At 35.2% G+C, this 17,439-nt stretch overlaps 1 protein-coding gene across 27 annotated transcripts in view; it reads right to left on the bottom strand.

Moving 5' to 3' along the window:
• Window positions 1-17,439, bottom strand: part of LOC126790171 (myosin-10-like) — a 37,946-nt gene that overhangs the window by 4,840 nt on the left and 15,667 nt on the right. For 17 of the 27 annotated variants that reach the window (XR_007671678.1, XR_007671675.1, XR_007671686.1 and 14 more), the window contains 3 exons: window positions 16,857-17,439; window positions 16,638-16,754; window positions 16,287-16,433 (listed from right to left, as the gene is read on the bottom strand). The exon at window positions 16,857-17,439 is cut by the window's right edge and continues 1,503 nt beyond it. The gene's annotated coding sequence lies outside the window, so the exon portion shown is untranslated. Of the gene's footprint in view, window positions 1-1,251; window positions 1,676-4,129; window positions 4,240-4,340; window positions 4,473-4,570; window positions 4,642-4,811; window positions 4,915-5,008; window positions 5,375-5,450; window positions 5,532-5,612; window positions 5,928-6,209; window positions 6,267-6,408; window positions 6,428-6,782; window positions 6,837-16,286; window positions 16,434-16,637; window positions 16,755-16,856 lie in introns of those variants that run through there. The other 10 variants (XR_007671694.1, XR_007671697.1, XR_007671692.1 and 7 more) reach the window with 8 other exon arrangements.

The following is a 17,439-nucleotide window of genomic DNA, read 5'->3' as shown; positions in this document are numbered from 1 at the left end:
ATGATTTTGCAAACTTGATTTATTCATTGAACTTCCGGTTACATATATAAACTTGCACCGGAAGACCTTGAAGAAAAGAAAGAAATGGCCCATTACGGTAATGACAAACTGGAAAACATAGTAGGATACCAGAACTAACACTAGGAATCTCATAGGGTCATCTTTGGTCAGGAAATCAATTTCAAGCTAGCCTTCATAGTACTGACATTGAGCTTAAGTAATTCCATCAGCGTAGATGCATACGGTACTACAACAGAATAAAGTTGCCTCTTCCTTTTCCTAAAACATATACCTGAGATTTTAGAAGTAGCCGAATCCTATCCAATTCATAGGCCACGTATTAGCAGCACTAATTTCCCAATATTCTAACCATTAATAATGAAATGGTTCCAAATATAAATGTCCATGAGAGCCTTGTTCAAGAATGCATACATCATACATATGAGGTTTACAGTAAACTCACAGACTACAAATCATGCAGTAATGCTATAATACACGTCTAAATTTGTATGGAAATATTAGTCAGACATTTCCCTTTCATACATTGATGCAAAACTTTCATACATTACAACAATTCACCTTAGCATTATGAAAAATATGCTATATATGAACACAAAAAGTTTGGAGACCAGAGAAAGGTTTTTCAAACTTTGTTGAAACATCTAGTAAGACCTGTTTGAGAATTTAAAAGATGCGATGCCCAAAAATCATTGAACAATCGCCTAGACAAAAAAGATCAACTGAAGTCTGCCAACATAAGTTGAACATCAACCTTAATATCAGAGTTCATGCTATTAAGAGACTATAACAAAATATGGCATAGGGAAGAAGATGTCCACTGAATCTGCTAACAATAAGTTCTAGCCCCAAAATCTAAATCATATCGAATGACGTTATCAGGAGAAGTCCAAGATATATTAAAGCTACGAGTCATGATTTTATTCAGAGCTTAACAACCTGGAATCGTCTGTGATGCAGGAGAATTGAGGTGCACAAGAAAATTTCACTCCTAACAACTAGCATTATTGGGCATCTCCCTCACAAAATCTATAACCAATTTGTCACTACAAGCCTTAAAATAAGATGCATAAGTGAGATTATATGGTGTGATCTTTATTTTAACTGCATTCCCATCAACATAAGAGTTTACAACTCAAACCAGCTCAGGACCCAAAAAGGAACTCAAGTCTAACTATCAAAGAAACAAAGGACATCTCTTTACAAAGGTCTCAGATACATATTCATGGTGCATCCATGTAGCAACAATCTTTCTAAGATAAACTGACAAAGCAACAATTCCACTATTCAAATTGGGTAAAAAAATCAATATGGCAACTAGTTCCAGAATTCTTTGGCATAAGCAAACTTTTAGGGACAAATTTCAACAAATTGAGTATTCACGTTGGGCAGGAAATCAATGGCAACGTGTTTCTGAAATGCTTTAAATAATTGAATCGCATAATCAACCTTTTAGATACCAATTTCAAAACTTTCAAATACCTTCATTCCGATGGGATCAAATGGCAACAGTAGTGCGTAGATGTCCAGTTGATTCGATCCCATGATTTCCATCAGCTAACTTGAGCTTGAAAGTGAACAAGGCTGCTCAGGTTGGTTGCAATTTCAAAAAAGCTTCACACTTAAGTTTGAATTGCTTACGTAATAGTCCAACTACCTATTGAAGGGAACCATTGAACCATTGATTCATATTAGAAATTCAAAGCCTGAACATATGCAAAAACTGGAATGTGGGCAGGATATCAAAACTGCTAAAAAAACAATGACAATAGTATCCGGACAAGTTTACATAATTAGTTAATCAACAACATGACATGTTAACTATGGAACATTAAGCATGAAAACACTGAGTCATCAAGCAAACGAGATATAACTGGTAGCACTATTAACTGAATTCAACCGATATGCATCTATTTACAAACAAAAGCCAACAAAGCAAACTCGGTTTTCGTTTTTAACCATCCCAACAACTAAACCAAGAAACAATATAATCCACAGGGTTGAAAAATCGTAGACAACATGTTTCCACTTTCTAGAATATTTTATATCTCATTGGAACCAATTTTGAAACTTTCAAATACAATCATCCCAACGGGATCAAATAGAAACATTAGTGCTCGTATTGCGCAAAAAATCACATGTGCAACCTTTCAGGAACCAATTCCGACTAGTCTCTCATTCCAATGAAAAGACTGAATTACTGAGCAAAAGACATGCAAAAAATAGCACAACTAACTGAATTCAACTGAAATTGACCTATTTACAAACAAAAACCAACGCAAACTCAGTTTTTAAATTTTAATCATTCCCAGCAACCAAGCCCAGAAAGTTGAACATCTAAGAGACCCATAAGGCTTAATTCAGAAACAATATAACCAACAAGACTAAAAAAATTAATATGGCAACATCTTTCCACTTTCAGAATGCTTTCTATCTCATAGGCAACCTTTAGGAACCATTTTTGAAACTTCCAAATGCCCTCATTCCAATGGGATCAAATGGCAAAGGTAGTGCATCAAGTTGGGCACAAAAAACAATTGAGCATGCTTGCAAAATGCTTTAAATCACATAGGCAACTTTTCAGGGACCGATTCTGATTAGTCTTTTTGAGACTTTTGAATACCCTCATTCGGATGATCAGGCAACCTTAACACAATTTATGGTATTTATTGGGACCATTGCGCATCCCACACACAGCAACAATTTCTTTCGGGACATTCAGATACCCTCATTCAGATGATCAGGCAACCTTAACACAATTTATGGTATTTATTGGGACCATTGCGCATCCCACACACAGCAACAATTTCTTTCGGGACATTCAGATACCCTCATTCAGATGATCAGGCAACATTAACACAATTCACGGTATTTACTGGGACCATTGCGCATCCCACACACAGAAACAATTTCTTTCGGGACATTCAGATATCCTCATTAGGATTCGATCAGGCAACCTGACACAATTAATTGTACATACCGGGACCATTGTGCATCCCACACACAACAACAATTTCTTTAATTTCGAGACTTTCAGATCCCCTCATTAGGATGAGATCAGGCACCTTGACACAATTAATTGTATTTACTGGGACCATTGCGCATCCCACATAGCAACAATGCCTTTAATTTCGAGACTTTCAGATCCTCCCATTAGGATGAGATCAGGCAACCTTGACACAATTAATTGTACTTACTGGGATCATTGCGCATCCCACACAACAACAATTTCTTTCGGGACATTCAAATACCCTCATGAGGATACGATTAGGCACCTTAACACAATTTAAGATATTTACCGGGACCATTGCGCATCACACATATCAACAATTTCTTTAAAGTAAACCGATAAGACAACTATTTCAGTATTCAAAATGGGCAAAAAATCACTGGCAACTTGCTTCACACTATGGTTTTTTAAATCTTATATGCAAAACTTTTAGAGACCAATCTCCGTCAAATCTTTTCGAAACTTTCACAACCGATAGGATCAAACGGCAACAAAATAATGATCAAACTGTTCACACGTAATTCTAGGGTTTTCAACGCACCTTAATATTCCGACAAAAATCGAAGAGCCCAATCGAGATCATATCACATAGAATAATGATCAAACCGCAGACCAATTGAACATTCGAGACCCGCATAATGATCCACAATATTAGTGCATCTATTTTTGTGACATAATTAGAACAGCTGCTCTTAATCACTTTGCCAAATAGATCATGAGACTAAAAAGATACTGAATCTTAAGGTGATAGACAAAATCATATTTCATCCCATAACTCCTCCCAACCCGCATATGCTTTTCAATAACACGTACTTCTGGGTAGCCATAGAACCCAAACACTATTAGGAAACAACAACTCTACAAACCTACTATAGTTGATTCCGCATTATGATCCACATCTCTTCCACAATAATAGTGCATATATTTTAGTGAGGTCAGTAATCATTTGTTTCAGAACATGATATATACTGACTACTGAGAGATAGACAATGCACATGTAATTCATTGATAATTGTTGCACAACTGCAATATATTAGCACCACAATCCCGATATTACAGAGAGAGAGAGAGAGAGAGAGAGAGAGAGAGAGATGGAACTACCTTCTTTTTAGAACCTCCGGTGCGAGGATGCCAAAACGAGTAGCAAAATCAGCAAATGTCTTTCTAGCGGGAAATCCAGCACAACTAATCCTAATTGCCTCCATAATTCCCTGCAATATAATAAAAATTAATATCAAATTTTGTTAATTTTATGTAACAAAAGTAACTGGTATGGTCAATAGTAATGAATGGACTGCGATAATAAGCTTACCCCACAGCTAAGCTGATTCAAAAGATCATTATTCTCAAAAATGGCTGACTTAAGTTAGTTATTTGGCTTCACACAACGTATGTAGTGAGGCTCAATGGAACCTAGTGTTTCAAGCAAAGATTGTAGTTGTTGCTGTACAAAAAGACCACATAAATAAAAAGTAAAACATCATAAATCCAAAAAAAATCACTTTAAATATACATATTGAGAAACTTAGAACAGAAAGGGACCTCGAATTGAGAACCTATTGATGAGAATTTTGATGACTTAGCAGAATCTTCGGGTAAAAGAGTGAAGAAGCCTGAAACAAAAGGGCAGTCTGATGCACTCAGGAGCGCTTAAAACTCAGCAACAACATAATCTTTGTTCTTACTATATGAAACTCTGTTTGATACGTAACCTGACAACATAAGTTACCAATGAAATATTTATTTAGCAAACTCCTGGTTTCTCCTTGAGTTCTTGAATTACCTCACAGCATAATGGCATATGGTGAAGTAAGCATAGTTTATGGTCCTTAAAAGTTTGATAAAGCTTTTTTGACAACGTCTCATGTGTAGATATGGGGAACATGCTACAAAAAGTACCAATAGCTTTGTCACAAACATTAACTAAGGAAACGTAATCATAATCCAAATAATCAACTGGTATCCGATTGCATAGCAAACCTCATCTAGAAAAGCAATGATGCCACCGGGTATCTGAAGATGGAAAAGCATACATCAGAAAGATAAACCTTTATATCATGAATCTTATTACACCCAGGAGAATCAATGTTACGAGAAAGACACGTGCAGAGGGGGGAATTTGGAACCAGATGTGCAGCACAGAAATGCCAATGGAGTTGAAAGAGTAGGAGTTTCAGTTGACTCATTGCCAAAATGTGCACCAGGCACGGTGAGAAAAAGTGAACTGTAGAGTACTCTTGTAAAAATTGGAAGGCTGAATTCTCCAAAAGCTCCGCAGGAGGTTTTATATCTGGGAATGTCTGGTCGTGCATGGTAGTAGATAAATCATCAACTGAATAGGGAATGCTGCATCCATAAACGATAATTAGAGGGAGTTCAAACATTAGTTTATTTCCCTTAAAAAGAGATAAGGAACTGTAACCTAAGTATCATCCAATGAATAATTGTTGCTATCTTCATTGCTGGAATCATCTATCATTACAAAACTCATGCTGGAAATGACCTACAGAATAATAGGACATTCACTGTCAAAATATTGAAGTAAGAAGTTTGAAGACAAATTCACATTTCTCAAGCAACTCACATCAAGGGATACACTTGGTTCATTGTCAACCTCATCCCAAAACAACGTACATATTCTATGAAGCAAGACCTGGAGACAGAACACTCAAGACCTGGAGACAGAACCATAAATATAGGCCACCATAACCAATCAATAATCAAGTATATTTGGCATGTGCAAAGATAGAAGACTAAGGATCACCAAGAACAAGATGATCTCAGTCACAAACAGTCCTAAAATACATTTCAACAGCTACGATTACAGAGAGAAAAGCTTAACAGGGCACAGGTCATTTGTGAGTTCATCATAGGAGATTCTAGACTTTTCATGCAGAACCTGCAGAGAAGAAACGAGTACTCAGATTAAATAACTAGCTATTAATTAAATTAAAGTGAATAATAGAAGAGTTCTAAGCTTCAATACTACCAATTTTCAGAAAAATGGAATCACAACGTACACCTATGCCGAGTCTCCAATAGTTTTGTGCAAAACGGCTTCAGAATATTGATTCTTTTCTAAGACTAATTCAAATTGGCAAGGTCTAGAGACTGGAATCCTTCTAGTTTAACTACAAAATCTAGCAATAAGAACCATGAAAACACAACTGAACAAACATACCAGGAATCCTACAGCCTGCCTAAGACATTTGAGTTCATCCCATGATGAGCCAGCATACTGCTGTGAGATGCAACATCATATAAAATTGATCAAAACAAATCACAAGAAACAACAAGTGCTATATTCAACGGCGACAGCTAGGAAGTAGATTACTGAAAACTAGCCCGTTTTTGGTGATGACAATGCAAACGAAGAGTACCTCTTCCTTTGCTAGGTTACACCACAGTTCCAACTCAGCTAACCCATTCTTCACATAATTCCCGTTGCTGAATGTACAGAACTCTTTCTGAAGGAGGAGGCTGTAGCATAAATTCAACGACAAGGCAGCCATTAGTTAACCCAGTCATTCATTATAATATGTTATTGATAAAGCCAGTACAGCAGCTCACCTATTGAAAAAAAATCTGTACATTGATATATGTGAAATTTTGAGTAAGTATCGAGGCACCTGAAACAGGATTGACTATCACATCACTACATATCACAAAAGGATAATATAAAATTGTAGAAAGTAAAATTTCATACACAATTTTCTTTCATTGTAGAGAGAAAGCCATCAAGACTTGCAACAACAGCATTCCAAGAATTAGCTGAAGAACTAATACTGTCTTTTGATGTTTTGGGCGCCTAAATAAGAAAACATGTCACCAGTACTTATGAAATGCCTCATTTGATTACAATTGGCTGAGTTAATTCACAAAACCATCATCCAAATAACTTTAAAATATGTAAAGTATATATACAATCGTTCAAAGAAATAACATGGAAGGAATGTTTCTACACTATGATGTAGGAAAATGGCCTATTGTTCAAAGAAGATCTAAAGCAAGTTTAGCTAAAGTCATCTCAAAAATTCAGAAAGCAATAATCAGAGTTCTAAGAAAGTGACCCAGTAAGTCTTGTAAAACACCCAATAGCAAAAATTAAAAATAGGTTGTACCTGGACACAAGAAGAAAGATGAAGAGATAATTCCTTCTTCAAATTGTCTTGGATAATTCCATATATCTATTCTACATATGCTGTAAATTGGTGCTTAAAAGGAAAACCAGGCGCACAAGATCAGAATCACCAACGGAAAGATTGGCATAAAAAGATCGAAATCCCTATGAACCATGAACATCAAATTACATCATGCACAGTAAAAAAGATACATATTAGACGAACTATCAAAAGGACTATTTTTGAAACTTGAGATGAATGAAATTTGTTATTCCTGAGGCCATCCTTCCAAAAAAATGATGTCAGAATAGGAGGCTTTTTTGAAGTTCTAAAAATCCGTTGGAGAAGGTTCAACAATATGGATGTATTAGATAACCAATAAGCCATTTGAGCTCTGTTATTCTGGTCCTGCAAAAAGCTTACACTATCAAACTCAAGTACCAAAATGCATTGCTGGGAATTTTGATCTAAATTGCAACACGGCCTTGCAATACGCATATTACATACACGGGTGGACAAGATATCCACCAAGTATACTAACAAATAACCTTTTATTAGTTTCCATGCTCATATCGATATCACTTTCAAACAAAATACACAAACATATATAACAGTTCTTCGTAAGATTGTTAAGATACATATAAAAATTATATTACTGGTCATATGATAAGATAATATTAAGAATGAAAGCTTAATTTAAGTCCCAAATTTTTTTGAGGTTCCAATATAATGTAAAACCCTCACTTTATGATTAAAGATATAACAGTGGATTTAAATATTGTAAATCACTCTTGCTTTCTATAATTAACTTACATGAAGACCGTCGACCTACATTATAAGGGAGGGGGGGGGGGAATTAAATCTCAAATGAATGTTCTTGAAATGACCAATGTGTGAAACAAACTATGCCATTTCTACCTGAGCTGTTGCAGCTGCTAAATGTTCAGAGATGTCTTTTGAGAAGGTGACATGCGCAACGAATTCTGCCGTAAAACTCGGTCCTCGGTTTGAATGTCAGAGAGTTTGTCGTCGAGTCTGAAGATCGCCAAAGTAAATATTATAGGCTAGTCTGATTATAGTAATTAAAATTGATATCAAGAATGCCTCCTAGTCTATATATGACAGAAGCGAAGATTTAATTAAGGACCTCTGCATGGTAGTCTTCAATTCAATTATCTTAGACTCGGCCACTGTAGCCTGCTTCAATCTTTCTTCACTAAGCCTGCTTGTTTCCTCAATCTTCTATTCCAGTGAATTTACCAAAGCCTGCAAGGATCAAAGCCAACTCAAAGATATGGAGAAAAAACTAACAGAGAATACTCAGGAATGCAACCATAGAATTTTACTTATATAGATATATATCAGAAAGCATTTTTGAGAAAAAGTAGCAACAGATTAAGGACATTTACCTTCAGCTTCTCATTCTCAGAAGCAAGGCTGTTGGACATCTGATCACCAGAAACTGGATGTCCCACAGGAGCTTGTTCAGCTCTTGTCGTTGCAGGTTCACCTTCTTTTGTACTTGGTGGTTTAGTTTCTTGTGATAGACCAGTTGAATTTAACAAAGCCTGCAATAGATCTTAGCCAGCTCAATATTGTAAAATATAAAGGTAAAATCTGACAGCACATACATAATTGCAATGTCAAACAGTAAAAACTATATGTCGAATTTATGCAGAAGAAACGCATGCCTGCAAGAGTTTCAGCACATCTACCTGAACCTGCACATCTATCGGGGTCATCAAGTAAACGAGATACAACAGGTAGCACTATTAACTGAATTCAACCGAGATGCACCTATTTATAAACAAAAACCAACAAAGCAAACTCGGTTTTAGTTTTTAATCATCCCAGCAACCAAACCAAGAAAGTTGAACATCTAATTGCCCATAAGCCTTAATTCAGAAACAATACAATCCACAGGGCTAAAAAATCGTAGACAACATGTTTCCACTTTCTAGAATACTATATATCTCATAGGAACCAATTTTGAAACTTTCAAATGCAGTCAACCCAATGGGATCATATTGCAACATTAGTGCTCAAATTGCGCAAAAAATCACATAGGCAATCTTTCAAGAACCGATTCCGACTAGTCTTTTTGAGACATTCATATACCCTCATTCCAATGAAAGCACTGAATTACCGAGCAAAAGAGATGCGACAAATAGCGCTACTAACTGAATTCAACTGATATGCACCAATTTACAAACAAAAACCAACAAAGCCCAGCAACCAAGCCAAGTACTAATATTTAAGCGACCCATAAGCCTTAATTTATAAAAATATATAATCCACAGGACTAAAAAATTAATATGGCAACATCTTTCCACTTTCCAGAATGTTTTATATCTCACAGGCAACCTTTAGGAACCATTTTCAAAACTTTCAAATGCCCTCATTCCGATGGGATCAAATGGCAACAGTAGTGCATCAAGTTGGGCATAAAAATCACTTGTGCAAGTTTGCAAAATGCTTTAAATCACATAGACAACTTTCAGGGACCAATTCTGATTACAGTCTTTTTGAGACTTTCGAATACCCTTATTCGGATTCGATCGGGCAAGAACCTTGACACAATTCATGTTATTTACTGGGACCATTGCGCATTCCACACACAACAACAATTTCTTTCCAGAAATTCGGATACCCTCATTAGGATTCTCGATTAGGCAACAACCTTGACACAATTCATGGTATTTACCGGAACCATTATGCATCCCACACACGAGGACAATTTCTTTCGGGACATTTAGATACCCTCATTAGGATTCGATCAGGCAACAACCTTGAAACAATTCATGGTATTTACTGGGATCATTGCGCATCCCACACACAGCAACAATTTCTTTCGGCACATTTAGATACCCTCATATTGATTTCATGTGTCAAGGTATTTATCGGGACCATTGCGCATCCCACACACAACAACAATTTCTTTGGGGACATTTAGATACCCTCATTAGAATACAATCAGCCAACAACCTTGACACAATTCATGGCATTTACCGGGACCATTGCGCATCCCACATATCAACAGTTTCTTTAAAGTAAACCGATAAGGCAACAATTTCTGTGATCAAAATTCACTGGCAACATGTTTCCACATTAAGGTTTATTAAATCTTATAGGCAAACCTTTTAGGGATCAATTCCATCAGGATATACAATAGCATAGAACAATGATCAAAATTTCACAATCAACCGACAGTATCAAACGGCAACAATTTCAGTATCAATAGCACAGAACAATGATCAAAATTTCACTCGTAACTCTAGGGTTTTCAACACACCTTAATTCACTGAAACCAAACCGAAGCGCCCAATAAAGATCATATCACACAAAATAATCATCAACTGCAGACCAATTGAACACTCGAGACCTGCCGCTGCCAATATATGAATCTGAAATTGAAATGAAAAGCAGAATCAAAATCATAGACATGAACCGAAGAAGATTAATCAAAAATCGTGTGGGCTTCAATTGAATCAAAACCATAAGAGAAGGAAAGGGGAAAGCTTTTGACGATTTTACCTTGTGGTGGTGGTGAGGCGGACCACTGCGGTGGTGAACGGCGGAAGAAAACCCCTTAACAATTTTGAATTCAAATTTGGAGAGAGAGAGAGAGAGAGGCAAAGATTGGAATTCAAAATTGAAAGGAGTCTCGTTTCTGTAATTGGAGCAATTTGTTTCCTTTATTTATTTTCAAACCTGAATGCAACGGCTAACCACGACTCCTAGAAGCTTCGTTCAAGTCTCTCTCTGGCCAATGCAATTTCAACACGTGTCCGTCTGTTCAACACAAATCTTAAGTCAATTGTTAACTCTCTTTTTTACTATGTTAACCTTAATTGAAATCAAACAAACTTTACGAGCACTACCATCTGATCTCTTGCTATAACAATTAAACAAGAAAATTTGTGTTGTCTAATTCACACACGGATTGACAATTCTGGGTCTTTTATTCGCAATTACTCATCAATTTGATTTAGTGGAACCTTTGACATTATTTTGTATAAATACACCGGACAATCTTATTGCTAAGAAATATAAAAATATGTTGTATTTTCTTGAATCAAGGGTATCTCTAAGTAAATCAGTTCTTTCGGTCCTATTGGAATGTAAGTATCTAATTATGAATATGTGAGATTGTATGCCTTCTTCATCAGTACATATATCATTGTCTTACAAGATTGATTTATTTGAACCAATTAATTCCAAAATTTGCCATAACTATTTTTCTAAATCTAATTGTAAACGTACCATGAGAACACTTTGAAGCCAAAATTGCAACCATTTTTAAATTTTAGTTCCAACCAAATCGACTAGCTTCCTATGTTAATCATTTTCAACTACATAAGAAAACAAAAAAATTCACGAAAATGAGTAACTATATCATTTTGAAAAATGAGGGAACTCTTTGCCATTCATTTCATACAAACAGGATTAATTAGGATAAACAATGTAGAAAAATAACATAATCAGCTTTGAGGTCAACCTTAGTATCTCGGAGTTTACTGGCTGCTGGTGCGTGTTATACTGCAAAATGTATTGTATACACCTAGTGCCTCTAAGTGATTTACTACAAAATATCAGCATTATCAAGTGCTAATGCCAACTGAAATGCAAAACAAAACCGAAAAAATTACTATAAAATATCAGCATTATCATGCAATTATACGAGCCGCAGGAGAGTATTGTGCTATGCATTTCAGGCAATGTGCTCTTCCAAACTTAAGAATCTTAAGGCACAAATGCCGATTTACACCCTAAACTTGGCTGAAATTGTCAATTTGCACCCCGAACTTGCATTTGAGTCAATTTACCTCCTAAACTTGGTAAAAATTGCCGATTTACACCCCGAACTTGTATTTGAGTCAATTTACCTCCTAAACTTGGTAAAAATTGCCGATTTGCACCTCATCTGTTAAATTTAACTGTTTTTATCCAATTTTGCGTCACATGTCATGCACATGAGGGGTAATGTTGTTATTTTCTATTTATATTTTTCTTAAAAACAAATAAAAATATTCTTTAAAATATTCGTTAATCAAATTATTTATTTACATCTTTTTTCTACATACTTAACCATACTTTGAATTATATATTCAATATACCCACTCATTCAAATATAGTGTGTTGTGTATAAATATATTTTTATATGTACACATTGTTGGAGGATGAACAAAACGAGAATAATAACGACGTAATAGAACATAACGGAACCGTTTATTGATTGATAATGAGGCCAATATATAGGCATTACATAACCACAACCCCGTAGGATTCAGAGTCCTAATCTATTACAGAGATGTGAATCTATCTCTAACAGGAAACCTAATAAGGTTAAGACACACACAATGGTAGAATAGTAATTCTCTCGAAACACACATTTATTTTTAATTTTCAATGTATTTATTTATTTATATTTCTTCTAATATCTTTTAACATACCATATCACATAAAATAATAAATATATAAATCAATAACATGTTTCGCAAAAACAAACATTGTAGCAAGTGTTCCTCTTAAGTAATTTTATTAATTTATTTCATTATTCAATATGAATAAATAGAAAATTACAACAATACCCCTCATGTGCATGACATGTGACGCAAAATTGGATAGAAACAGTTAAATTTAACGTATGGGGTGCAAATCGGCAATTTTTACCAAATTTAGGAGGTAAATTAACTCAAATACAAGTTCGGGGTGTAAATCGGCAATTTTTACCAAGTTTAGGAGGTAAATTGACTCAAATGCAAGTTCGGGGTGTAAATTGACAATTTCAGCCAAATTTAGGGTGCAAATCAGCATTTATGCCGAATCTTAACATGCTTTTTCTTCCTCAACTCATGTAGAACAGATCCAAATACTCTAGTCCCAATTGGCTGCCCCTGCTTGTCAACCAGTACAACAGCATTGTCATCAAACTTGACCTCACTCCCATCACAACTCATGGACTTAGATATCAATGCCACACTACTAACGCATAGCACTCCGAAGCCGCACCAAACCTCCATTTGAGCCTCTCAAAAATAACTCTTTTCCTGATCCTTTAAAACTAACATTGTAGCACCACATGATTACATGAAACTCTGAATTCTGTAAAGCATATTTTTTTACCCTTCTCAACTTTATAAATAGTAGTGACGCAAGGTTACTAATAACTGTCAACTCTCTACGCCCTAAATGTTTCGGATTCAAGTCATTGGTGCCCAAAAACACCACCACTAACAAAAATAATGATATGGAACATCCAGTAAGAAAGTTACATCAAGATCAATCGAGGTTGATAAGACTTGATCCTTAACTTCGAAATAATCCAATGAACCTACCCCCTTAATATCCACTGTGATCATTACCTACTCATTATAAGAGAAAAGATATGTCTAAATACTAACCTGTGACAAGAATGTGTTGTATGTCATCTCATGTGATGCGCTCAATACACCAGACAATTGTTGTTGCCGAGACTCCCCAATAACGAACGGCCCACTATGTTTGTTTTCCGGCAGATTGAATAGATAGCAGTGAGTCAATATGCAAGAGAACAATTAGAATGCAAAAAACAAAAGGCCCTTCTAACATCAGAATCATGCAAATCAGTCCTGTGTTTGTAGAGATACATACATTCCAGACATGCACTCAGTCTACTCTATGAAACATAAGGCACCTAGAATAGTATCTGAGAACCATAACTGAGAAGTTTGGCATCCTTCATTTCTGCTGAACTATGATAGATTGGTACCATGAAAGGAGGAGGTTAGTGGAAGAGAACAGCCCAACCCCAAATGTACAAAGAACGGCTCTCACCCAGTTACCGAAACTCTGATGCAGCAAACTTATATACATTTACTGTAAATTAAATTACATGATATGAGTACAAAACAAAAGATCATATGCATAACAACTAATCGTTAACTTAGTGAATGAGATTAACTTACCATCTTCATGAACGACGACACCATGATCCATTGTGCCTTAATCCGAATTCACAAGGTGCTAGACAAAGTCTTCTGTTAGTCACTACTCTCTGCTTTCTCAATGGACAGAAACTTACGCAAATAACTCGTAGTGATAACAGTGACGTTTTCCATCTATATATAGAGAATCTTTAACCCTTAAGAGTCATTCCATTAAAGACATCTTGTAAGTTAAGTCATCTTATTTAGATTCCTGATTCAATACTGATTTGTAGTCTTGCTTCTAGACTTAAATTAGGATTCCTTACCATAATGATATAATACACGAAATCATTAGGAACTAGATTTGATACTATCTTTGTTTCCATGTAGAAATAGATTATGACATTAAACATAATAATCATATAATATGTGATATGTCCAAAATTGATCTAACATTTACATGATTTAAGACTCCCACACAATAGTCTTAAGTATGATCAAGAAATAAGTAAGGTTCATTTGTGTCATTTCCGCAAGATTTTAATATGAGCAGCTATATGGTTCTGTACCTCAATCTACTTTGTTACAGTTTCCCAAATCAAATATAATTCTAATCAATATTTCTACGTTGCTATATAAGACATTCTTGAATCTTGAACCTTAAAAAAATCAGTATTTACAGTTGGTATCCTATAGCAGTTATATAAAGCACTGCTGCCACTTCCTTTGCTACCGGCTTCACACTAAGAACAAGGGATCGGAACTCAATATAGAAGTAAAGGGATGATAGAAAACGGAAAAGAAATAGATAGAGGCTTTTGCAAACGAAGGGCAAATGCATAATTACCATAATGTCCGCGCGCTCGGTGAACATGAACTCACCCACTGAGCCTCTTTCTGGGTGAAAGAGAAGGGCAGAGTCGGATAGACAAAAAAACTCATTACATGTATTTCAGTAATCATTACCTTTTACATTTTTAATAACTAAAACACCAAAACAATAAGTCAATAACCAAAACACAGGAACACTAACAGAGACACCATATTTTATAACGAAGCAATAATTCTCATTGGGAGTGTATTGGTAGGTATACCAACCTCATTTTTTTAATATCATGTACCAACCAACATATAATTAGTATGAAAAATATACCATTTAAACCAACCAATAACATTGGTATACCAACTAATTAGTACGGTTGATACGGTTAATAATGGGGTTCTACTAATATGTTTATGGCCCAAAAATTTAAAGGCTTAATCCAAATAAGTAATAGCCAATAACAACACAAATACAAAATTTTATACAACTTCAACCAAATTGCCAAGTAGAAAGTCATAAATTAAACATGTCAAAGTCCAAAAATTATAAATTTAACAAAAATCTACGATTGAGATTTATTTTTCACTAAATCTACGGCTGAAATATTTATGGATATATATAGTTTTTAAGAATATATATTGTTTTGCATGAGTTGTTGTAATTGCAATGATAGCCTAGTGGTAGTTTGCTTCAATTTACATGGAAGAAGACCGAGTTAAACTCATCATGGATGCATATATTAGGGTTTTTTCATAAAACATCTATTTTGGTTTGTATGACATATCATGGTACACGAAAAATTTGTACCACCTACTAACCATTTTTTGAAATATGGTACAGTATATTGTACCGTGTACCATATACCGATTTAGTAGTATACCAATATATTTGATACGGTTGGTATATGAATTGGTTGGAATGAAATTGTGTACCATTACCACCCTTAATTCTCATACTATGTTGCATAACAAAAGTTGTAGATTTTAAATCTTAAAAAAAAAAGTTGTAGATTTTAAAAATATACCTTTCACCATAATTTGGGCACCATTTTGCGTTTTTACTAGGGGTGTTAATCGGTGTGAATGGTGCGGTTTATAAGTGATACCGAACACCAAACCGTTCTATTTATTCGGTTTGGTTCGGTTTGGTTTTTCACTTTTTTTTTCAAAAACCAATTGTGTTCGGTTTGGTTTGGTTTGGTTTTTCTCTGGTTTATATCGGTTTTTCTTTCAGTTATTTTGTAAAGAAAATCGGAGTTTCTTTGCTTGTCTATCTACTTGATTCTTAACGAAATAAAAAGAACAAGTTAGAAAGTAGAAACGTCTCATATTACATACCAGTTTCTGAAAAGAAAAGGAAAGCAATGAAAAACGGCAACTCACAATGCCACATAACAATTTCCGGAAAGAGAAATAAAAGCAACGAAAACCTAGAACAGTATGAACATATAACAACAACAACAACAACAACATATAACAACATTGCAGGGGAGTTGCTGGCAACCAAGGTAATATAGATCAGCAACAAAAGCAACAAGCTCCATGACCTCAATCCTGCAAAAACAACCTTCATGAAATTAACACATGATTTCACATACAATACACTTAAAAATGATTGTGCAAAATCTGGTTCACAATTGCCTATAACATTATATGCAATTAATATGATTCACAATTTCACAAAACAATATATTAGTCAAAAATATGGTTCATATAACAATATAGCATTACAAAACCCAATAGATGTAAGGGACATACCAGCCAGTCAACAACATCAAGTTTGGCAAGCCCTCATGACAGATTTTGGAGGCAACATGCTACCACTCATAGCATCACTAGGTGCAGCTGAACAAGCTGAAGAAAGTATTTCCCATTCTACATGCAAACAAAATATAAACAATTAATTAACATCATTATATTACAATCAAATTTTGTGAACTAATTAAATAGATATAAGAGTAGAAAAACAAAACATACCTCGCTCAACTTGTTCACACAGCTCCATATCCTCAATGGTTGGAGTTTCATTCAATGCAACATGAGTGCTAGTGAGCCAATTTTGGGTACAAATCAAAGCCTCCACCATTCTGGGACTCAGTGAACTTCGAAATGAATCAATTACGCGGCCACTTGTGCTTAAGGAAGATTCTGAAGCTATAGTTGAAACTGGAATTGCTAGAAGATCTTTTGCTACTCTAGCCAAAGTTGGATACTTTGCAACTCCACTCACTCTCTACCAATCTAATATCTCAAAATTTTCATCATTTTCTCCTTCACACCTATCAGCTAGATACTTATCCACATCATTTTGAACAATTCTAGCTTTTCTTGCTTTTCTTCTTTGTTCCTTTTCAGCCAACTTTCTTTCATAAGCAGATGCACACATACTTAAAAAAGCAACATCAAGCTGCAATCTTTGAGAACCAGAGGCAGCACTTCCTAAATCTGTGACTCCTTCATTTTCATAACTTCTATACAATTCGTACAACAGATCTTTCACTCTCTTTTCATGCTGCTCGACCTTCACATCAAACTCACCAAACAACACTTCATAATAATC

The sequence above is a fragment of the Argentina anserina genome, chromosome 4, assembly GCF_933775445.1.
Source record: "Argentina anserina chromosome 4, drPotAnse1.1, whole genome shotgun sequence".
Lineage (NCBI taxonomy): Eukaryota > Viridiplantae > Streptophyta > Magnoliopsida > Rosales > Rosaceae > Argentina > Argentina anserina.
The sequence above is the reverse complement of the archived record's forward strand: the minus strand, read 5'-3'. Positions and strand labels throughout refer to the sequence as shown.